We start from the raw sequence: 18695 nt of genomic DNA on the forward strand, positions 1-18695 counted from the left end.
GTGTGTGTGTGTGTGTGGGGACATACACGTACACAATTCTGCCGTAACAATACATATAGCTGAAGTGAAATGAAACCGTCATAATGGCCAATTCCATCTGAACCCAAAATAGCTTTACCCTGCACTTTAACAACTCCTCACTTTCGCTGTCAAGTTGAGCAAACACAGACGTCACGACTATCAGAGGAGTCGTCCCCTTCCCTCTCCCCTGCCCATTTGAGACGGTGCTGCTGCAGAGAAACTCAATCTATTGTTTGATGTGGACAGAGATTGTCTTCCAAAGACTACCAAATGCTTTGTGAAAACAACCCCTATTTTAACCTTCCCCAAAGTGTGACTTAATAAAGATGAAAACGCGAGGTGTCCGTTTCCCCCTCGCTGGGGAGCCTGAATGAAAACCACATGCATAAATACACCCCGGTGCGCGGCGTTAAGTGTGCGCATGAGAGAAGAAACAGTAATCAGATTGGTTTCCTGTGACAAACAATAACATTTATTTTAAACCAGCAGCGTTTTTTTCTCAGGCTTAGGCAGTAGCTCCCATGGTAATCAGAGCCAGACTTGTCTTGGCTCCGAGACATAGGGATGTTGCTACCTTTGTGCTAGTGGGGCTAATGGGGGGGGGGGGGGGGGGGGGGGGGGGGGGGGGGGGGGGGGGGGGGTCACGTTAGTACTGGTGTGAGACAAGGTGGTACCACTTTTTAAGAATGGCTTTTATTTGGAAGAGAGTTCAGGGGAAAGAGATCATGGATGATTATTTTAAATACAACAAATGTATATAACTTGGTTTTACTTTACACCGAGGAATGTCCCAGTAGAACCCAACAACTTGTTAAGCCTGGCCTCAAGTGGAGCACTTGAATGTGCTTTGGTATCTACTTTTTTTTTTTAATTTGGCCTTTTAAGTTATTGTGATTTTACCGTAATAAAAAAGGGTCAGGCTGTAGATAACATGTTATGCTTGTGTGTGTGCATGCGTTCTCATTAATATTGATTTCAGCCAGTGATAAGCAGGATATATAAAAGCTTTTGTAAAAATGTCAAGAATAAAGGGATATATTACTATACTATTTTACTTCTTGGATATCTACGTATGCATGCTAAACAGTCCCTATGAGGAGCTACTTTAATTATTTAATTTGGAAGCTTATCGCAGTTTCCCTCAATTTTCATAATGAGTGATAGCTTTGGTGCCCCATGTAGCTCAGCTTAACTGTGATCAAGTGGAGGCTCGTGGGAGCTCTCAGCATGCTTACAGTCCCTTAACATGAGAACGCGCCGGCGATGATGGATCACGCGGTTTTCATCACAAACTCATAGGAGTGTCTGCTATCGTCAACTTAAGGGCTTCTGACCTAAGAGTTCCCCCCTGTTGGGGTGATTTTAGTCGGACAAATTTTCCCTCCTACAGGGTCTCTGCCAGCTGCGAGGGGAGCGGCTGCAAGACTCATCTGCCTCTTATTACTCTCCCAATTTGAGTGTGTGCGCAGCAAAAGTGTTAATGGACAGAAATGCAGTGCAGGGACATGGCGTGCAGGGCTGGTAAAGAGAAACTTCTCCCATAACCTGCTGGACTGCCAGGGTGGCGAGAACTCTGTTTATCTCTATATCTAGTGTTATGTTACTTGGCAGAGGATGGAAACTAAGATCTTTCTGTGTTATCTATTTCCACACTGCACTACACAGAAATTTACAGTATTTCCCTTCTAACTTTCACTTTTGTGGCCTGCTAATGTGACCTAGAATTGCAGTTGTAGAAAGTGGACATTTGCCTCAACCCTCAAACAGTACCTGATCTCTAAATACATTTTGTAAATTAACACTGTCCACAAGAAAGATGCAGATATGACATTTTAGTTTTGGCTGCTATTGAATATTTTAAACACTTCAACCTTTTTTGTATATTCTAAAAAGATAGAAGTCAGTTAAGTCGTATGAGTGGATGTTCAATTTTAAAATCCACGAGCTAATTTGATGAGCGGATGAGGAAATTAGTTTCACTCGCTGCACATAAGTGGGTATGGATTACCTTACGAGGGCTGTTAGCGACAGGCGCAGTGCAGGCAAGCTGTGGCCAGTGTGGAGAAACTCTCATGGCAACAGGGCCAGACGTTTGATACTGTAGCCTGGCATAAAAAGTGCCTTTCTGAGCCCACAATGCATCATGCATGACCACAACACTTAAATATAGAAGCGCATGCAGCAAAAGTGCAGCTATTCTAGCAGTAGCTGATGGTCGGCCTTGTTGCTAAAGTATTGTTGTGATTACTAGCAGGCCTTAATAATTCAAAAAGAACAGTTATCTTTCAATTCAGCGGCATGTTGAAAGTGCAGTCAAATGATTGCAGACATTTTGGACACGTTTTCAGTTGTATAATGGCTTCTTTGACTCTGGAGGACCTTTGTCAAGTTTCAGAAAATAACATTGATTACCATCATGGTTAGTGCTTTGATTCCTTTTTTTGCAAACTTGGAGCATGTAGTTTGAACGCTTTGGACGTTCACCACACAGGGAGGGACGGGCAAGGCTAAATCACTTGAGTACCCATTTTAAAGAAACATTCGACTTTTGTACTGTAGTTGGAGTCTATACTAAATATGGAGCCAGAGTCAGTGGGTGATTAGCTTAGCATTAAGACCGGGAGCAGGGGTAAACGGCTAGCCTGGCTGTCCAAAGTTGAGAAAACCGACTTCTCCAAAGCTCAGTAATTAATACATATTTATTTGTTTAATCTGTATGCATACATAAATGCTAAATTTGTTGTTTTACTGAAAGTTACATGCTGTAAATATTTCTTTTTGACCAAAGGTCCTGCTTGTATGTATGTATGTACATCTATTTAGTAAAACCCACTGGTATTTCCACCTACTTCAACAAATCTACAATCATCACCCTCTTAAAGAGTGATCAAAGAGCTAAGCAAACTGTACTAACTAGCCAAAGAAACAACTGTTAAACTTGCTAAACTACATGATGTAGAGTAAATATCATTGAATAATTCCATCATGCAACTACTGTTTTCTTCCCATTTTTTTTTTTACCAACAGATGTGTCAAAATGCCCGACGTTTACCCTTAAAGACAATCAAATAGCAAATGTTCTGGTATTCAGACGATGGAGTGAAAAATTGAGAACTGGGAGAGGATTAGAAGCAGCTTTGAGTGCAAATTGAATTAGCCTTTTTGAGATGACTTGGGGTAAGAAATGAAATGTCATGCTCGCCCATGCAGGCAGAAATGCAAAACATGTGAATGTGAAGAGCATCTTTTTTTCCCTCCCCTCTCTATTTTTGTATGCAGACTTTTTTTTTTTTTTTTTTTTTACTGTACTAAGATGTGTCGGGCATAAATCATCACAGTGAGGATGAAAACCAGCCGCCTGCAGCTCCTCGAGACACTCTGGGACAAACAGGCTCATGCTGTCATGCTTTCAAATTGTGTCACAGCTTTAACCCTGTTTGCAGTAATTACCTCCTGCGACGCCGCGGCTCCTAGCAACAAAAAAAGACAGTTCAAAAACTTGATTCATAATTTAGAAAGGATTAATGTAAACCACAGTTCTTCTGGGTTTATATAAAAAAAATACCATTCGGTCTTAATGGTTTGTCCCCAGAAATTATACCATGTAATTTAATTGTTTTATGTTCTTAAATGCTCTAAAAATAGTGGAATGAAGAGAAACTGCATTAAAAAGTGAAATGTTTTCATTTTATATTACTGAGACTGAATGCAATAAATGACTTGCTCTTGCAATAATCATTACTTCTTTGCTAAGACACTTGCACTGGAGTAATAATCCACCAGTAAATCTGAAACTCCGATTTAAGGGTGTCTCAGTGAGCTGCAGTGTGTGGACAAAGTGATCGTGTTTCACTGAGGCATGAGCTACTCTGTCACTATTTTTATAGACATATAATCTTAACCTATCTCAACCTGCTGCAGAAGTGCAGCTCCCTGGTGCTGGATTTCAAGCTGATATGCAAGACTCATCGTAGGTAATAATGTTGGGAGACGGGTGGAAGAGGGCTCTGTTGCTGTGCTCCCCTGGCTCCTGCAGCGATGGTGTCTATTATGATACCGCTGGCCCCAACAACTGTGGATACGTTTTTCACCAAGTTGGTTTTGGTGAGAACACACAGACTCAAGTCATAACAGCGAGAACAAAAATCTGTTTTGTGGTCTTGCTGATGCAACTTAAATTTCAGAAAAGAACACCAATGTCCACTATGTTCAGTGTAATCTGTAATTAGTTAATGTCCTAACATTTGTGAAAAAGCCTTGCCAAATGTGGCCAAAATAATAGTTCCATAATATCTGAACACTGATTACCCAATCTGCGCCTGTGATTCCATACAAGTCCTGCTCTAATGTGCAGTCAGATATTAGAACTTCAATATTGAAGACTTTGAGACATGACTTGAATATAAATTAGGTAACACTTTACTGGAAGGTATTTACATAAGAGTGACATGACACTGTCATGAACACATGACACTGTCATGAACACATGACACTGTCATGACAAAGTCATGACACATGAACTCCCACCCTAACTTGTCATGACAAAACCGAGTAACACAAAAAAAGTGTTTAGTTAAATGTTTGACTTGTTTATAATTTTTGTGACCCATTTGTAAAAGTGTCATGTCTTATGTAGATACCTTCAAGTAAAGTGTGACCATAAATTGTATTCATGCTCCTAACATTGCATAAAATTGGTGATTTGTCCGCTACATTAGTCTTTACTCCTATAAAGACTGTGTACGGTATATTAATGGTTAACAATACAAATCAATCACCATGTTTGTTTTGTAACAGATATTGAGGGTATATACCACTGTGTAGTTTTCTCAAAATGTAAACCAGTTTTCTATTGCTCGGAGATCGGGCTCGGATTGCAATATACTTAAACCCATTAAATGAGGTGGCTCACAAGAATGGTAAAAGTTGAAGCGGCAGTAGATGGGATATCTTGACTTTTAGGCCCTCCCAGCTACAGCATAGGTCAGCTCTTAAAAACACTGGATTATGTATGTCCAATTACACAACTTAACAATGTCTTTCATTAGACTCTGCCTCCTAAATGCCCACATTTTTCAAACCCCACACTCCGAGTTTGTGGTGTGGGGACCTCAAATCTCAAGCCAAGATAACTGATGATATCATCTGGGTTATTCTCTGACTCCCTGCAGAGCCCCAGAAGACATTATACAACTGTTTTTTTCAGGCATACTATTCTCATGACAAGTAAATGGTTTTTAAAGCCTAACATAAAAATCCCCTTTATGAAATCCATAATGTACAATTTTTGCTGACTGAAATTTTTGTTCATTCTGAAGCCGTACTTTGGTGGCATTTAGCAGCAATTCTGTAAAAGTCAACTATCCCTCTTGGTTCGCTGTGACATTTGACCACTGATCCTTTTTCATTGATGAAGCCTGAATGTTTTTGTCTTGCCACTAACTGTTGCTGCTGCTTATTCTGTCCTGCAATTTTTTTGACATTTTTGGTTATCTCAGTAGTCTTTTGTTTTATTTTAATATTGATAATGAGGTGGTGATCCATTTACCTTTTTCACATTACTAATGAGCATATGTTTGGCCTTTTGTAATTCCCCGTGCAAACTAGAATTTCTTGTATATGTGCTGTTTTGAATACTTTGTCTATTCCATACCCATGTAGTTTGACAACTAAGTACTCTGGTATGAGTTTGTCCCTATGGTAGAAGTTTAAAATGTAAGACAGCTAACAGGACACCACTAACTATCACTTCCTTAAATCAGTATCTGGAGCGTGCTCAGTGTGGGTGGGGGGTGGGGGGGGTGGGGGGGGGTGGCGGCAATTTACTACTGATACAAGGCACATGCTGTACAGTGATGATTGGTCTGAAACTAGGTTATCCATCACCGGCCGTCCTCAGTCTACGGGCCCCTGGCCAATACCACATCCATTATCGGGTTAGGGGGATACAAAAGGGAAAATAAAAGGGCTTTTTACCAACAGGAGACTACAATAAAAACTTATGGACAGATGTGAGAGTCTGGCAGACCTACTATAGTAGTCAGTCTAAAAAAGGACACAAAGTCAAGAATGTCTTTTTGCAAATGATAAAATAGTGTATAGGAATGATTAATTAAAGCTGACTTCCAGAGTCCTGGCTGGCTTTTAACAAGACTATACAAAACTTTACCCTTTCTAAAGAAGTGCTACCTGGATTAAACTAATTGATATTATAATGTAAATCTAAGTGTTCAGTCTCTAATTGTTGCATATGCTGTTTAAATATGGAATTTAATATAAATCATTTTAGAAGGAAAGGGAAACCCATGCACTCTACTGGAAACTGCAGTGTAAAGAAAACCTAAGAAAGATCCCACCGAGGCTTGGCCAAAAGTGCTTTTTCATATTGTAAATTAAGGACTGACTGTGGCTTTCAAAGCAAACCATTATGATAGTTAATGTAGAACCACTTAAAAGGCCAGCTGCGGGAGTGACGTGAATAATAGTGTTTAATTTGTCTAATCTTAGCAGGAGCAGTGGGTGGCTGGGGCGGGGGGTTCGCTGGTACTCTGCTGGCACTTGAAGAGAGCTGCTTCCACCACAATGTGGTGCAAATGCCCTAAATTGCCATTTGGCTGTGTTGCTGTTGTTTTTTGTAATGTTACCCTTTCATTTGTAGTTTTTCTGTTGTTAACGTGTGCACAAAAGACATACATGGTGGGACTACTGTGGAAAGTTAGTGCAGGATGAAGTTTGGCACGTGCCAAGAATAGTTGATTGAAGAGATGATTTTCTGTTTCTTTTTCAAGGCCACTGTAATTTGCCCAGGCGCTGTAAAAGCCCTATAAATGAATCATTTAAGAATTTTATAGATGTAGTTTGGAAAGTATTTACAAGGGCAAGTTCTCGGACCCTTTTTGCAGCACTAGAGACATACACTTGGCCACATAACGCTACATGTACTGTATGGTGAGCCTTATTTAAAATGTCAATAAAATGGTCTCCTTTTGGAAGCAGGTTTGAATGTGGCCGCTCACAGTATGAGAGGTTTAAAAGTACAAACTAATGCAGATATCAACAGTTTTGCAAGTATTCATCATCCAAGGGCTGTGGTTTATGCTGAGCTATATTTCCTTTATTTTCCTAACTGAATTCAGTGGGGCTGTTTCTTGTATTGCAACAGCCAGCCCTAGTTCGGCAGTGGAAAATTCACTGCAGATTTTTATACTGCTTGCTTGTTCAATTTGACACAGTTTTACTTTCCTGTAAGAGACGATCCCGGAGCCGAGACATCTCCTGTGACTCCCCTACTCGCTCTGCTCAATGTTGGTTTGTGTTGAAACAGGAGATGTTGTTCTACGCTAGAAGCAGCTAGATAGTCTTATTCTATTTATTGTTATAATCCCTCTGCACACATTATAATTATGTGACAGAGCTAATACTTAGTGCGCTGAAACGTAAACTTGTGTGACATCAAATACATGTATAAGATTTCAGACGGGCTTCAAGAAAAAGGAAGAAATGTCTTATAGTGTTGAATTATAAACACTGTCCTTTGCAGCTGTAACAAAAACAAATCATAGTCTTGAACGCCCAATATAAAGAGGAGAGGGTACATTCTGTGGTGGCAAACTGCGTGTGTATCTGTGGATCTCACCTAAATTAAACCATGTGGTCACCTAAAGTCCCTCAACACCCTCCCACCCCCACCTCAATCTCCTCGTCCCTTCAACCCAGGCCTCTCATTGACCTTCCAGGCGCTCATTGTCCCAAAGTGAGACTTGATTACTGGCCTAAGCCCTGTGAAGGTTCGCCTCAGTGGCCACAGCTGATCTTTTATACTAATTTCGGATTAATGCGGGGTCTGCAACACTGCATAAACACAGCCACTGAGAAGGCCCCTGCCACACAGAGCTAAACATTAATCCTCCTTAATGCTGAGAGTCAACTTCCAGTCCTTATCAGAATTTGTCTTAATCTCTGCCTAGGCTGTACAAAACTCTACTGCTCAATAAGTAAAATGTACACTTCCAAACAACAAATGAGCCAATGAGCTGTGCTGGAATACAAAATATAAACGTGCTCATTGGAGTGGTAAAGAAAAGAAATGAAGCTTAATGGGTCTTACCTTCAAGATGTTTAAAACAGTCCTCCTGGTTTACAGATATTATATTTAGATGTAATGAAGACAAAAGGACGGCAAAGGCTACGCTTTTCCCCTCATAATCGGAACCATTTACATGTGCATCTTTAGCTTTGCTGTGTGCAAATTCCTCACTCGATTTCAGCCACTGCCACAAGCATTTCAGCAAGTTTCCCTACTCCCTGTCTCTCTTTCTTATTTTTCTCTCTCATGCCGTTACGAATCCACTGATGTGTGGGTTTTGACCATGTGGGTCCTAGTCCCTGTCTAGTCTAGCGCCCTTCCCTAGAATGCGTGTGCTTGTCTGTAATTTTCTCAATACGAGATATGTGATATATTATTTTAGCGAATATCTAGGCTTGGTTCAGCAACGATTCAAATACTTTGATTTATGACTGGATGTTTTTGTATCATAACCACTGGTATGTTTGCAGTATATTAAAGTACATTACTTTCCTTTTCTTAAAAAACTCAAGGACACTTTCTCTTTTCATGAAGTAAACTTCTAGGTGAAAACTATGATCCCTTATTGATTTCTTCTGCCAAACAAAAACTTTGTCCATCCTTTACGCCGTTTGTTAAATGTTTGGTCATTAACAGTAACTTAATTTAATCTTGTGATACCAAAAGAAGAGAATTTTACCTGCCACATTTTACACTTTGTTTCATTATAATTCTTCATCAGATTTCTACAGAAAAATAGAGATGCACTGCATATGGCAGTAATTGGTAACAGTCTGATAGAAGAATTTAAACATTTCTAATTATATTTCAGCATTCAAATATATACTAAATTTTAAGTGTTTGGGGAAGATGAGCAACCAAGACCTTTGTATGAGGAACATACAGTAAGCCTAGGCACCATAGGGAACAAGGTGACTAATCTCTCTGTAGCCCTGTCCAACAAACACTGCCTCAGAGCATCATGTAGACTCTTTGCCGACTGAACTGTGTGCATGTTAAGCTGGCAAATATAAACACGGTCGGCTGGAGGAAAATGAGGCCAAGTCATTATAAAGTTTTTTTAATGTAAATGCCAAAGCAAAATGTCTTTATAAAACAGAAGCATTGAGAGTAGAAGTAGGGAGTGCCTTGCATGCATATATATATATATATATATATATATATATATATATATATATATATATTATATATGCGCTGTTTACTTTTCACTTCCACACGCCGCAGCCTGGGTGAGACTTTTACAGAGTTTCTTTTTGGCCACATTTACTTTGCAAAACAAAATTATCCCATTCTGAGGTTTTGGAAAGAGCTTTTAATTTAACGGTTGCATTTGGCAAGAATCCTCATCACTCTGAAAATTCATCACTCTGAATTTTCTCTTTTCTTCTAAATGAAGAGTCATCTTGCTGCCCTGTAATTAAGCTGGTGAAGAGATCAATGAGCTGGGAGGATTTTCCTCCAAACCCGGGTCAATAACTTTAGTATTCTTGAGAAGGTTCTGTGCTGCCTCCAGCCACTCTACATTATTCAATTTTACTGAGGTTAGCGCTAGTCTGTTATGAGCTGTGAACTGACCACAAATGTACGGACTAGTCCGTCCCAAAGTACATCCCTTAGCCCTCTTCCCATCCTTTCTCAACTACTCTTCTCAAGTCTATGGGAAAGGGCAAAAAAAGATGGCAAGAGCTTTAAAACGGAAAAATCCTTTAATGCAATTCCTACCTTATCTAAAACACCTACATATCTGTCTCCAGTCTGCGGCCTTTGAAAGGATATTTCAGGCCTGGGATTGAGGAGGGGGGGCTCCCTTTAGAAGCAGAGCTAGGGATGAGTTATAGGCATCTAAGAGTCTGGAAATCTCTGGGGCCTGACCATGGCTTTAGCATACAGCTCCAACCACGGCCAGGGTCTAGAGCAGAGCCCCCCCCCCCCCCCCCCGGCTCCCGTCAAAGGAGAATAAAAGAAGCATGAGAAGGCTGCGCTGATATCAGAATTAGAGGGCCAGTTTTTAGTTTCATGGTTTTTTTTTTTTTTTTTTTTAATTCACACATTTTCCACTAAAGTGCAGCTGATGATTAGCCCAAGTTATTCTAGAATTTTCCTACCACTGTGAAAAGATTAAGCTGGAAATAATTAGCTACATGTTATATTTTGGCATAACGATTCAACTTTTAATTTGACAAACGTCACAACTGTCACAGACATCCTTAGGAGATAGCTCAGTGACCTAAGTATGGATCTAACTTGTATGCTCAACTTTGAAGTTATTGTCGGCAGACATGTTTTAAGATATAATAAAACACTTTTCGTTGACTAATAATTTGTTAAAATTTCTTTCTACTCCTCCTCTCTTTGGAAAATCCTGATTATACGAATGCACAAATATGGTTGCTTATAAAGTCCAACTACTGGACACTGTCTTCTACTTTACTGTCAAGTCAATTTATCAATGACACCCAACTGAGGAAGTCAGATGCTAGACCACAACTGGCTTCCAAAACTAGTTGTGTCACAAAGTCACGCTCATAAATACACACGTTAAACAGAGATTTATGCCGAGTACAGAGAAACTTGTCCTCATTCAGCAGATGAATATGAAAACTTCTACTGTCATTCTCTGCACATATATTGTTCTGTACAGTGACACAAATATCCAAGCATGACAGGTTTTAGTGGACGGAGGAGTTTAAAGTTGTCTTTGAGTGAGTTTATTTGCCCATCTACCAGGTGAACTTCCATGCTATTATGGTGATATTATTTGCATTTTAAAATGTGCTCATTTTGCTAAATTTGTTGACACCACATGCTCCAGAGTGGAGTATAAGTGCACTAGACTATACTGTATGTTGCAGGCTTTGAGGGTTAAGATGTGCTGTCCTGCCCAGTGTCTCAGTTGCCTTTGCCCCTCTTTGTCTGACTTTAACACACTGCTTTGGTCAGAGCCAGTAAATTTTCTAGCAGAGGATAAAGTTCAAGAAGATAAAATCAAACAGATGTCAGTGTGAGGGTGAGTCTTCGTGACCCATAAAAGTGTTCTCATCAAAGAGCTGAATCATTTGTTTTGAGTTATTACATTGTTATCAAAAGGGACGGCAGCGGCCTGTTTGAGCAGGAATCTGATCTGTTTGTCTAAAAACACGAGCAGAGATAGTCCAACCCAGAGGAACCATGGGAAAAGAGTGACGGCTGACAGGCAAAGGCAGCTGTGGATGGGTTTGATTGACAGCCATCAGCTATCTTTGGACTTTGTGTTTACTTTTGTTTAGTGGAGTCAAGTGTTGACTGTCTGGCACCTCGCTCTGCACGCCACGTTTCTTGTAAACTTTACCTCCTCAATAACTAAATAGGTAGGAAAACAATTTCAAGAGAGATTTTGTGTCGTGAATATTTTTTCTATTTACGACACTCCAACACTGCACTTTTCTTCCTCTGTTGTAAATTTGATTAGCTTAACTAATGAAATTTGTGATAAGATCAAAAGCAAAATAAGATCCGGACCGACAAGTTCAATAAATGTTGATTATTTCTGAATCATTTGGCACACATTGGACTTATTATTTAGTCTTACACCAGAGGAAGATCATTCCACTTAGGGTCATATGTTCGTGCAAAGTTCATGTTGAGGTTACATTTTTGCCCTATCTTTTAAATCTTGTTTCAACTCATGAGTGAGGTTAAGTCATTGACAATAAAATGTTGCTTCTATCGTGGGTTGCGTCTGCCCACGATACCTTGTGATGTATAGGTAATAAAATCAATAAATATAAAACATCTGACCAAATATACACGCACTATTTTCATCTGTTGTAATTCAGGCCCACAAGAATTTACACCATGAAAAAGTGAGTGTTGTCTTTTCAAGGGCCCAAAAACAAACTGGATTTCAAAGTGTCTGCGGCATAGGAAATTCGAGGTTAGCCATGAGGGGTGGGGGGGTAAACTAACTTTTGGTGTTTGCACACTTTACTCATGTGAACTTAAGCTGGCTGAAGCACGCAATTTCAGTTAGTACTGTAACTTATATAACATGCAACTGTGCCATACTTGCCTTTACTGAGCTTATAATTTGGCAATAACGACAATGTTTTTTGTCTGAACTCCAGTAACACAATAATGGATTGTTTAAGCTGTTTTTTCTTAATTTGAACGTCTGTTGCTATTCATGGAATTTTACAGTACATTACAAAGTAGAACAAAAAACATTGTTACGTACAAATTTCTCATGGATTTGGAAAAGCATTAATGTTTCTGTATTTTACAAGTTACACTGCTTTACTAGTTTCTCATGGCAGTGGCACAGAGTTATAGTGTCTCCTGCAATATCTTGCTCTAACAATGAACCATGAGGGCCTAGCTAGCTGGGATCACATGAAGACGTTTGATAAGCAGGCCCCAGAGTGCTTTTGCTCCCAGCAGGCTATTCTCACTTTCACAGTGCGGGGGCGGCATGCCAGTAGCCAGATTACTCACCACAGCAGTCAATACAGTCCCTGCAGCTTTCTCTCACTCTACACTGAGGTTTGTAGAAGCTCATACCATATTGTCCGAAAGGTTGGTCTCCAAAATAACATAAGCCAAATATAGTGATCTTTTAAATGCTATAGCACAACACGTAGCTATTTTTTTTTTAATTTTAGGCCTGTATTGGACAGGACAGCTTAGACATGAAAAGGGAGAGGGGGGGGGGGCAATGACATGCAGCAAAGAGCCGTAAGTCAGAACCGAACTTGCAACCACTGCGTTGAGGACTGACCCTTTGTATATAGACACGCGCTCTACCAGGTGAGCTACCCTGGCGCCCTTTGCTCTTCCTGGGGTCAGAATACTGCAGGGCAACTTGGGCCTAAAAATGGAGCACAGTGGCAAAATATACATTTTAATAAGAAAAATTTACAATTAGCTTGTCATAATTTCTCAGTTTAAACCAGATAAAAAGCTGTTTGAGAAAACCTTCCAACATACAACAAAGCTCTTGCAAACATGATAGCAGCTAAACAGTCTGTGTCTCTGGGGCGGTTTAGTCAACTTGCCCCCAGAGCTAAAATGATTGTGGGACCTTAACATTATATTCTGCTTGATTATACAAAATACAGTGGAAGGTAAGCTAGAGTAAACATTTATAGTTAGTTTTTACATATTGATTAAAGTGTCATTATACAATAACACTCTTAAAGTAACATAGCCACTACCTCTACAACCCCATTCTGCCCCCAGCCATTCAAACGCATGCATACGCTTAGAATAATAACACAAAAAACAGGTTTGTCTTCATGCCATTGTGTCTTAATTTATAAGGAGAATGTCACTATGAGCACAGTTTTCACATATAACTGTTGCCACCACAACCATAGCAGTCATTGAAACTATTCTCCATGGAGACTTAATGATGATGGTAAAGGATTATTTAGGATTATTTCACTCAAGCTCCTCAAGGCAAGGCATTGTAGTACATTGGCGGCATATACTGTAGATACCTGCATATAATTGACTGGGAATTGACAACTGCACACAGCATGATCATGATTAACAATCACCATTTGAATCAAGCCTTTTAACATTGGTTTGGTGTCCTGGTGCACCTTGGTGTGACACCTCAGTTGATTTACATTAGGTGGAATTTTAAGAAAGATGTATGACACTAATATGTCACTGAAAGAAAAGAAAAGAAAAAGCTGGTGTATTACTAGTTAAAGCTATGTGCGTAGATTCCGTCTCCCTCTTGAGGAATTCTAAGTAATGACAAAACTATTGTCGGCGCGTCCACATGATACAAGACTTCCGTGATTGCGCACTTGGCCCCCCCACCCCTCCTCCACCCAGTTGCTAGTAGCCACTAAGGAGACAGAGGTTTTAAAAAAAAAGATGGCCTTTTCTGAAAAGGTAATTATCTTCAGTTGAGCATCTGCGTGGGGAAGTCACCGGACAACACAATCTTCTGAACATAGCCATACTGAGAAATACAGAGAGAGTTATGTGGAGCTGATAGTCTTAATTAGCTTTGTAGCAACTCATTTGACTACGAGTTGAATGTAACGGACAGGTTCAATAATATCAGAACACACTTTAAGCTTTAAGGTAGTAAACAAAAGAGAAACATTTTCCCTCGTTTGGCAGCTAAAATCAGCCATGAAAGTGTCATCAACCGTACGATTCTGCAGCAGTAAGATTGAAACTGTCTTAGGAAGTTCCCTGATGGGATCAGAGTAAACTATAAGTCAACAACAGACTAGGCATGCTCACCAATGTTTTTCCTTGATAATTAAAGTTTTTAAGAAAGTTCAAGTGTAAATCAGAATGCTGTAACTCAAGCAGAAGTACTCTCGCATGCTGATTTGATATTTCACATTGACATTTAACAATAATCACTGATTCTCTGCAGAGAGACGAGCTGTCAACAGCAGCAAACCTTCTCATCTGCCGGAGGCGACGCAGGCTCGTAATGAATTGCGGAGGTTTGCTTCTGGACCCCCTCCATCCCCCAGTTATTGATACAGTAGGGAGGGAAGATAGCTCTATTTTCTGCATAGATGACTGATGAGCGCGGCACCGTTTACATACTGTATTTTCCAGTGTTTGCCCTGAGGAAGGGAGCCTTGGTGGAATTTGTATTGACTCTACAAATGTTTAATGAGCAAGCAGCAACAGCAGCTGGTTGCACCACACTGATGAAATGATGACACAAGACACGTGTGTTCCTGTGCACAGCAGTGACTGGGCATGTTTAGCACACAGAGTACAGTGGTTGTATCGGTAAACATAATGCAATTAATTTTTCTTTTTCTTCCAATTTAATTTCTTTTGAGTTTACAGATAATGTGAAATCTTTGTCAAACCAGTTTTTACCTTAACATTAAATTACATTCATATTTACTGAGACAGACAGAGTGTCATTCCAAATCATTTACAAAAAATCTAAACAATGTGTTCCCATTAAAATTAATCTTTGCAAAAATAACTTGCAACAATTAAACCAAATTCTTAACAGGTATTAGAGTTTAGAAATTTGCGATATTGAATGATTTAAAAAATAGACAATTAAACATACAGTACATAAATTTCATTTTTTAACACATAGATGGATTTTATACCCCATATAAGTCCATGGCTCCAGAATTGTAAAACGGCAGAAACACTGGCACCCGGCATCGCGTCGATCTTTAAGAGAGCGTGGGCAGCCACAGTCCACAAAGCTAACCCTGTCATCTGGCAGCAGATTTGCAAGAGAGATAAACTGAGATCCTGCAGGGGATCAAACCCAGCCTCTATCTCTAACAGAGGATTTAGCCAGCAGAGACTAAAGGGGCTAGAGCAGAATTACTCTGTATGGAGCCAGAATGAGTCGTTGCATTTACCCTGCAAGTTGGTTGCTTTTGTGCCTGGATACTGTTTAGCAGGATAATGCAAAAAGATAAAAATGCACTTTTATTCTGTGTTACAGGTTGACATGCAGGTCTGTTTGGAGGGGAGGTATAACGATAGCAACAGCACTTCAGCTACAAAAGCATAAACTTAATGGACAGTAAATTTACCCTACTTACATGTCTCAGTTGGTTCCTGTTGGTGTGCTGACTCTGTACCTCCTACTGTTGTTACTGTGGTTAATCTAATTTATGTACCAAAAAATCTACAGTTATGGACATTCAGCCCAGGAGGACCTCAACAGCGTAAGGAATGACCACCAGGAAGTGACCCTAACAGGATGTCTAACCGGGGGTAGCCATTCTAATCATAATTATGGCATGTTTCGGTCCTTTTCTGTTTTATCATTTGCATTATAATGCAATGTTAGGGGTAGCACAATACTTAGTGACAACTTCATACACATCATTGTAATTCATTACTAAAGGAGTGTAATTGCTGCCTAAACAATTGTCCCTGGTTCAATATGTTTTTTACAGTTACTGAACCAGTAAAAGTGTAGAAATCAGACTACAAGCTTCATTTATTTTTAGCTCATTTTTAGCTCATAATAGCTCTGCAACATTGCTAAAATAAATCACCTAAAACACTGAATTGGTTTTTCCCGAAAGTTTTGAGTATGCCTTAGACTTAGAAAACTTTGGCAAATAGCTAAAAGTTTCTGAGTATTTCTGTATATTTTTAATTTTTATGATTTGTTAGCAGATAGTACTTGATTATGTCTATGAAGACTACTGAATTCATGTACACTGGATTGAGTACTGTAAATCTTACCATGACCTTTTTTAGAGAACACCCAGCAGCACTATCAGATTTGGTTCTGGTGAAAACCCCATGGGTTTTATTAGGCCCACACTTAATACTATTAATAGACATATAGATGATGGGTGTAGAGTCAGGTGGTGCAGAGTCAGCTGGATATTTTATGCTGTTGGCCAGAGGCATAGATAATTTCCATACATGACTTTTTGAAATGGCATGACTGAGGTACCAAAAACATGTCAATATATACAAAAAATCTTTACTGTGCATTGAGTGAAGGACTGGAAATCTAACGTATGTGCATCTTAACAAATTAATTATTTTCATGCTCCATCACATTATATTTCATTATTGATTTATTATTCATGAATCAAAAGACCACCAGAATGGTGAAAGGTTGAGTGCTGCTGAACCCACTCAAAATTGACATTGACAGGTATTTTTTCAACTTTCAGCACCTAAGAACCATCCGTTCTTACCAACACCCCCATTGACAATGGCCAAACGTCACCAGCCCATTACACTCACTAGAGTGGCATACAGCAGCAAAACACTCCCCCACCTTTGTAGAAAATGTTGGTATGCTATGGGTTTTTCATCTGGCAGTGGTACTTAGCTTGGTTGTGGATTCCGCGGTTGGTAAGCCAGTCAGGGATTATGTCCTTGTCACTGCAATGGTGAATTATACCAGTTGGTTTTGGGGCCTGACCATAGGTGATGTGATCTGGGGATAGCATGTTACACTCTCTTAATAAATCTTATCACTGGCAGGAAAAAAGAAGCGGCTGGCAACATCATGCCCACTCATTTTGTAAATCAAGACACAGGACATGCTAGGCTAAGGCCAGGCTTCAGCCAGGATGAGATTATAAAGTATCCATTATCATACATTATCAGTGGGTTTTTATAGTGGCACACCATGATACACTTGCAATTTGGTAATGAACGGCCTTGCAGTCGACAGCAGATGAGAAAGGGGAACCCAATGGGATAGCTAATACTGCTCCGTTCGGGTGGATCCGATCCGTAAGCATGCAATTCCCTAACACGTTAGATATATACATATATATATTTGAAAATATTAAGGTTATGTTGTTTTGAGTTTGTTTTGTGGTCTTTGTAGTTAAAAATTAGTGGCCTCGAATTTTACTTTGGTATTAAATTTTTTTTTTTTTTCCTACAGCAACAGAAAGGACAATGTTTAATTACAATAATAAGTGTGAGGAACAAATTGTTATCTCCCATTTATGGCCCTATTTGACCAAGTTAAAAGCAATCCTTGTTCTGGTGTTGTAACCAGTTGCATTGCTTCTTTTTTAATAACTTTTTTGTTAATAATTACACCCACAGAAGTTTTGTAAATAAGCAAAAAAACAACAACCGTAAACAGTAAGTTGTTTGAGAATTTAAATACGTTTTGGACAATTGTTGGAAAATGTCGTGGAGATTAAGAAAAGAAGCTCATTTGAAAACTTGTTAAAAAAAAGTAATGCTTAATATATCGTAGCATCTCAACAAAGCAACAGACCAAATGCCAAAAATTGCATTATATTTTTTTATATTTTAGGTTATTATATTTATTGCTGCAGTCTGTTTTCTACTGCACAGCAGTACTTCAAAGGGTGATGAAGACAGAGAAAATAAATTAATAAAAGGTCAATTTGTTCCATTTGTCAAATATATTTCTATGTTAATCATTAGGAGAAACCAAAGGAATAGATGCTCATAAATGAAATGGCGAAATTAGTATTCTGGGCCGTCTGTGTACATTGGAGGTCAGAGTTGCAGTGCAAACTATTAGCCCACTCTCCAACCCTGTTGCACAGTCCTCCTCCTTATTACTACAATGGTGGTTTCACCTTTTCAGTTTAATCATTCCAGTAGATATTAAACTCTCCCGGCAGGCTGGGGGCTATATAGTGTAGGGATTTACTGAGGGATTTGCGTCCTCCTTTCTGCTAGTTCAAATCTCTGTGTCTTCTCAGATCAAATTATCATAACCATCATCGGGCACGACTCCACCATGAAAACACAGTGCAGGAAAAACGCCGTCAGCAATTCCATGCGCCCCTCTCTCCGAAATATGAAATATGGTTATTGTGCACTGCTATGCAGAAGAATTGGAATGTTATCCCATGGTACCAGAGCCATTGTGGAAAACATGAGTTATTGTCAAATAGCTGTGTGATTGACATAAAAAAAAAAACTAATTTTTATAATAGTAAGTTTATTATATTTCTGTGCCACATTAAATCAAATTTGGCCGCAAGAGAAGACATATATTCTACCCTACAAAGGAAAAAGACCTTATCTCGCTAGAGCAGAGATCTTCATCAGGGGTTCCGGGACCCCTAGGGGGGTCCTCCGAGTCAATGCAAGGGGGGCATCCAACAAGTTTTTTTTTTTT

General features: G+C 39.4%; 1 protein-coding gene across 1 annotated transcript in view; it reads right to left on the bottom strand.

Annotated features, from left to right (window-relative positions):
- Positions 1-8395, bottom strand: part of pitx2 (paired-like homeodomain 2) — a 58408-nt gene extending 50013 nt beyond the window's left edge. Inside the window, exon 1 of the mRNA XM_032527581.1 lies at positions 8129-8395. The gene's annotated coding sequence lies outside the window, so the exon portion shown is untranslated. The remainder of the gene's footprint in view (positions 1-8128) is intronic.
- Between the last annotated feature and the right edge of the window lie 10300 nt (positions 8396-18695).

The sequence above is a fragment of the Etheostoma spectabile genome, chromosome 10 (genome assembly GCF_008692095.1).
Source record: "Etheostoma spectabile isolate EspeVRDwgs_2016 chromosome 10, UIUC_Espe_1.0, whole genome shotgun sequence".
NCBI classification, from domain to species: domain Eukaryota; kingdom Metazoa; phylum Chordata; class Actinopteri; order Perciformes; family Percidae; genus Etheostoma; species Etheostoma spectabile.